This window comes from Electrophorus electricus, chromosome 14 (assembly GCF_041902795.1).
Source record: "Electrophorus electricus isolate QZ-2024a chromosome 14, ASM4190279v1, whole genome shotgun sequence".
Classification (NCBI taxonomy): Eukaryota; Metazoa; Chordata; class Actinopteri; order Gymnotiformes; family Gymnotidae; genus Electrophorus; species Electrophorus electricus.
Window position 1 is genome coordinate 20,057,501 of NC_137510.1, and position 6,640 is coordinate 20,064,140.

At 35.7% G+C, this 6,640-nt stretch overlaps 1 protein-coding gene across 2 annotated transcripts in view; it reads right to left on the bottom strand.

The window, feature by feature from the left end:
* The window catches only part of kcnj14 (potassium inwardly rectifying channel subfamily J member 14), a 17,421-nt gene extending 10,996 nt beyond the window's left edge, over positions 1–6,425 (bottom strand). For both annotated transcript variants that reach the window (XM_081696544.1, XM_027006711.3), the window contains exon 1: positions 6,233–6,425. The gene's annotated coding sequence lies outside the window, so the exon portion shown is untranslated. The remainder of the gene's footprint in view (positions 1–6,232) is intronic.
* Between the last annotated feature and the right edge of the window lie 215 nt (positions 6,426–6,640).

Here is a 6,640-nt window from a genome sequence, read left to right on the forward strand (position 1 = left end):
TGCATGTATGCAAAACAGGATAAAAAGGGTGTATTTTAACTTCAAACATTCATATTGTGGATACTGCACTGAGCATCATGGTAAAATCAAAAAGGCACTGAGGATACAACCAGTCTAAAATGCAGTATAAAGGGTCCCCTTCACCCAAAATCCAGTGCAGAGTGGGGCTGTGCATTAGCACGACCACAAACCAAATTTTATCTTCATCGAAAAACATTAAAGAACATAATGAATTGATTAAATAGACTATAGCAAGACTAAAAACCCAAGGATTGTATGATGCAGGCAGTGGCTATGAGTCTGATTCTAGCTAATCTAACCACAGATTGATTTTACTTTGATACCTTAGTACTCGGACCTTCTTTGTGTTGTTTATTTATTTTTAAAATGGTATGTGATAAGCAGAAAATAAAGAAAAACGGGAAAAATTCCATAGAATATTTTTGATATTTGATATATTTGCACCACAAATGGTAGTGGAAATGACAGAAATCTCTTTTAAAGTTTATTTTAAGATATGACTTATATGATTTTTATGAAGGCTGTAATTTCAAATGCTGTTGTTAAAAATGCTATAAAATCATAGGCACAATTTGAATGTTGATGCTGCTTCTGGCTAATGAGAGATGTCATAATTTGATACAAATTACTTATCACCAAAGAGCAGATGGAAATGAATGTTTATGTCGGGCAGGCCATTTCCTGTATCCATTAAAGCTCGCTAGAATTAGCTAGAATCTGGATATGCAATTACAGTGCTTTGTATAAGCATAAAAATAAAAGTTTAAGAAGGTTGTTTACCATTTGACTAATATACTTGATAACATGTCATATTTTTCATAGCATAATTGTTCCTCTGCATCGGGTCAATACTTGGCCACACCACCTTTTGCTACAATTACAGATGCAAGTAAGCTATAAGATATGACATATTTTAAGATATATTTCAATCAGCTTTCCACATATGGATCCTGACATTTATGCCCATTCATCCTTGCAAAACTACTCAAGCCCTGTCAGTTTATCGACCAATGGTGAACAGCAGTTTTCAAATCTTGTCACAGATTTTTAACTGGACTGAGGTCTTGGCTTTAACTTGGCCACTTTCATACATTGAGGTTCTGGATTTTGGACCATTCCTGTGTAGTTTTGGCAGAATGCTTAATGTTTTGAATTGCTGGAAGATGAACTGCTGTCCTAGTCTCAGGTCTCTTGCAGACTGGAGCAGGTTTTCTTCAAGGACTGCCCTCTATTTGGCCCCATCTGTCTTACCTTCAACTCTGACCAGTTTCCCAGTTCCTGTAGATGAAAACCATTCCCACAGCATGATGCTACCCCCACCATGCTTCACTGTGGGAATGGTGTTCTCAGGGTGATGAACACCTTGCAACAAGGACAAAAAGTTCAATCTGTCTCATTAGACATTAAAGTCTCTAACATGCCTTTTTCATAAAGTCATCTCTCCATTCTCTCCATTTCAGCTTTGTCCAGGAAACAATTGTCCCCTGTTCAGCTTTTCCCATCTCACATGCAAATCTGTCCAGCACATTCAGAATAACCTTTGGCCTCTTAGACACTTTACAAATTTACTCCTTAACTGCTCACTGACTTGTGATTGGTGGCCTTGTCTAGGCAGATTTGTGGTTGTGCCATGTTCTTTGCATTTCCTAATAACGAATTAAGTTTGTCTGGTAACAAACTTTACCACCTCTAGATGGTAACTGGTTGCACAGAAAATGCACAAAACTAAGGTGTTTTCACAGCAATAGAGGTGAATTCTTATGTAGTCACAATTTTTATGTTTTTTATGTGTGAATAATTTTGCAAACTTGATTTCCCTTAGACTTCACTATTATGGACTATTTGGTGGATTCCTGACATTTCCATGTAACACATCAACAGGTAAATAAAGTTCAAGGGGGTGAATACTCATACAAGGTACTGTAGTTCTATAATCACCAAACTAATTAAAATAAATTTTAAAAGCAAAAACAGATTTTAAACAAAACCAGTTATTGTGTATTTGCATTTCACAGAAACGATTTATTTACTGAATGTTACAGAATACATTACTGGATACCCTAAGACATATACAGACACCAGTATGCATGCATGTCTGTTTTACCCTTTTAATACTTTCCTTTGATGAGCTTTGCATTTTCTATAATACTGACAAAAAATAATAGTGGACAAAATGGATTCAAAGTGTATTTATTGTCATTTCACCACACACTGTGAGTTCCACTACACCCCATCATTTAGACAACTACACAGATTTTTGCGAAAAACAAAGCAAAAAAAGCAAATAATTTATATGCAAACATTTTCAAATGTGAGGACCATTGTCTTCTTGGTACAGTAACACAATCTATTTGTTTAAAATGTGTTACTAACTTAAATGTGTTAAAACATTAGATTTCAAATAAATACATACATTATCAATGCCATTTAGTCATTTTATTACCAAATACACTTAATTAATGAAGGAATCAAAATTGTTAAAAAGCCATTTTGTTAAAAAGGATTTATTATGTTCAGTTATTTTCTAATAAAATTGATTATTTGAGGTGTGATGGAAATGCCATTTGTTCATGACTTTTATGAAAAACTCAAATCACAATATTCACTTGTGATGCAAGTGTCCACTTTCAGATCTTCTTACTAGTAAAATTTATTAAACTATAGACTGTGAAAAGTGTGTTTTGAGAGACCTTTTTTCACAAGTTTCACAAGGCCTAAAGTGCCCAAAGTTGTAGATTCACCCATATTCAAGAGCTCAAGTGAATGTTATGGTTTCACCTGGTTTTATATTAAACTCCAAATAAACACTTTATATGCTGATCTACAAATTTCTTGTTTCCTTTTGCTGACCTTTATGTTAATCCACCAACAACAGGAATATAGCAGCCCAGATACTGCCATGTGTGCCATGTCAATACTGCCATCAAGGTCCCTGTGCTACAAAATGAGGCCACAAAACAGGCTGATATGTCAATATGACTCTCTCTCTCTCTCTCTCTCTCTCTCTCTCTCTCTCTCTCTCTCTCTCTCTCTCTCTCTCTCTCTCTCATGTTTATGTTTGTCTCTTTGTCTTTTCCAGCATCAGTATAGGTATAAAAGTATGTTTATTAATAATTGAAATGCAATGTTTTGAAAGTTGTAATTAATGCTAATTGTAGGCTATCTTATCTTAAATTAAGCTCTTTAATGATTCTGAGAGTTTAATGTCAGAGTCACAGTTATCACTATGTATGAAACTCTCTGAAATTACGTTCAGGGCTTGGCCTAATGGACACTCACTAACATAGATATGATGAAGGCTTGTTAAACATGCACAGTTCAGTAATGAGGTTTATCACTTATCAAGTCCACTGGGGAAGAATTCCTGAGATCCTGAGTTTCATCATTTATAGTGCTTGAGATATGGAGTGAGTACTTTCTAAAAATAACAGTAAACTGAAATGTGAAAGCTTGCATGTACATGAGTGATCCATCCAAGTAAGACAAACAACAGCCAAGCACATGTCTGGCGAGGTGTGGTGGTGATAAACTGGTGCTTGAGAGCTAAAAATATTCAAAAACACACTTATTAAAGGCTGGGTCATATTGGAAAAGATGTACTCCCTTAACAGTGGCTTCCACATCACACTGTATGGCAAACTGAAGGTGAAGTCTTAAGCTTATGTCAGACTGTATGATGCAAAGCTGCTGACCATATACATTCTGTTATTGGCTCTCACAGGCCACCTACACAGTGTCAGACTTCAGAAAGCAATTACATGGAAGTGAATCTTTGTTGTTACTTTACAGACTTACAGACTTACTTTATTCTGATTATATTCATTGTAATTAAGTATAATGCGCTTAAGCAACTGGACAGAAAAGAATGGGTTCATCCTTAGAGTTGGCTCTCCATAAAACTAATTTGTGACCACTTTAGTGCAAATAATAGACAATTACTTCCCTTCTTCTACCCAATTCTAGTGTATTTTGTCCAACTAACTGTGTTAGTTATTAGCAGTTACCACCTGCAGTCTGAATCCCCTGTATATAACGAGGCCAAATAACCTTTCTTTGAGAAAAACATATTTTTCCAAATTCTGCTCACCTGAAGTCTTAGGTAAACTGAATGCAAATGGAGGCTATTTCCCACTGCTTAATTCTATGTACATGAACTGAGGCCCAGGATTGGCCCCCGTCACTGTAAATCATCGGTACAGAGGAAGCTCTCACCTGGAGAGCAAGGCCAATTGAACTTCTTTCAGACTTTTAGCTATGGCATTGTCAGGATTCACACTCAGGTTCCGGTGAAAGTACACAAGTTTGATTTGGCCAGATGTTACCTTCCCTTTCATTTAATCATCTCTGATCTTTTCCAATATTACATCAATATCAATGTCTTCCAAAACTTTAACAAAACTTGTGTTTTCACTCTTACCCCTCTCTATCTGTCTTTATGTCTCTGAGTGGAATGATGTTTTCATCCCTCCACCCCATGCTGCTCTAGACATAAACACCCGGTTAGCTATTGGAACGTGAATGCATTCTTTGGGGAAAAGCAGTTTTTTTGTTTTTTTTTTAATTTGGTACTTAGTCATTTACTACATGCTGGAATGATGGTTTTATCTGATGTACTTACTTAAAGTATGTAAAATAACAACATTAACAATGCAACATAACACAACATCAGAAATAACATATTGCTTTTGGCCAGGATGAAAGGTTTTGCCATGCAGTCAAACCAAATATAAAGCTGGTTTGCTGCCATACTGACATGTTAAATAACATTTATTGCACTAAATTGTTCAGTAGTCTTACTCACTAATCTTAATATTTACCTTCCTAGGAATTTTATTCAGCATCTGAAATAATTGCAAAAATATGATGTCCACTAAAAAAACTGCAATTGGAATAATAGGAGTGAGCTATGTACTTCTCTTAGTAAAAACATTGTTATTCTTACAACATGAGAGTGGCACAACATCTGCTATGTTGAGATTATAAATATAAACTCAGATTATATGTTTATTTTCACTGGTCACTCAAGAACACATTCAATCCCAAAGAAACAAGTCATTGAACATGATGATCTTGTAGTGATGTGCTTTTAATATAGCAGCCTAAAAGCAGTCGTATAATTATATAGCTCTAGTTAAATTTGTGTTTTAGGAAATAAATTAAATTATTAATTTTATAATTCTGTTAGTGACAGTGTAGAAATACAGAGTAACAGAGTGTAGAAACACAGGTATCACAGAAAGATGGTCTTTGATTTGCTACCTCAGGGACCATTTTAATACTTCCAGTATAGTTAGTTATACATGCGAATTGTGTGAACCGCTGCAACAAATAATTCCCATATTAGAGGCTATAAACTGTGCGAACAACGTTCTAATTCTGCTAATGTTACAGAGAAATTAAAGTTTCATGTATCCAGGTGCAGGAAAACCCAATGAGAACAAAACTCTGGCCAATAATAACATTTTTGTCAACTTGAGTTGAACAATGGTTTGACCGAATTTTTACAAGTGAGTTCTTGTTTTGTATGAACCAGTAGGCCTATCTTTCTTTAATGATAAGTTATATTAGTTACACTAAAAAGTAAAGGGCTTGTTTGAGAATCAAAAAGAGTGCTTGCAATTCAATTGAAGGCTAAGTATATTATTGTATAGTGTATCTTTTGTCCTCTTCCCAAACCTTACAATTTGACCTTTGTTTAACATGTTGACGTTATAGTGACCTTGACGTGGTCACTATAACAGCTAAAGACTTAATCTAAAATATGAATAGGTGAATGTCACCAGAGGGACCAGATTGATCACATTTGTCCATAACATTCAGGTAACACTCTCCATTCACATTGGCTGTCCATTTACAAATCTTCAGTCCTGCAGATACCAAGTAGGCATTTCTACTTTTTCTACTCTACTCTAATTGTTACCTCCTTATAATTTATTTTCTGCAGTCTAATAAACAAACTCAAAGTGAATGCAAATACAAGTTTAAACTGTTGTAGGAAGTGCTAACAAAATGCCTCTAGGCCTATCTATTAGCATTGACTTTATTTTCAGGAATACGACAACCGCAACATTATCTGTCAGAACCTCTCATCTGGGCTATTGCGAACTTCAACCGCTTTCTTGTTAGTCTCGTCAGTTTTTCTTTTCTTTTTTTTCTTCCTATTTTGGCGTTTAAGCGTCTAGGCACAGAATAAACAGAAACTGGCACTCACTGTCACTGCGCTGTTAGAAGAACATCCAGTTGCACTAAGGTATCCACTATCGTGAAATCTTCATTAGTGTGAAGAAATAAACTCTCTCCTTTGAAACGTTGTAGCGTTGTATAAAGACTTCAGTCTTGCCTTCCACACATTGTTTCGCGCGCTCTCTGCAAGCCAGAAAGCTGGACATCGCACTTTGCATCTCTCGCGCCTATTTCTCGCGCATTAGATACACACACACACACACACACACACACACACACACACACACACACACACACACACACACACACACACACACACACACACACACACACAAATTTCAATTGTGAAGAGGAGATCAAGTTGTATACATCATGCACAAAAGGAAAAATAAAATGTAAAAATAACATCGGATTAAGTTAGAGTTTCTCTGCCGTG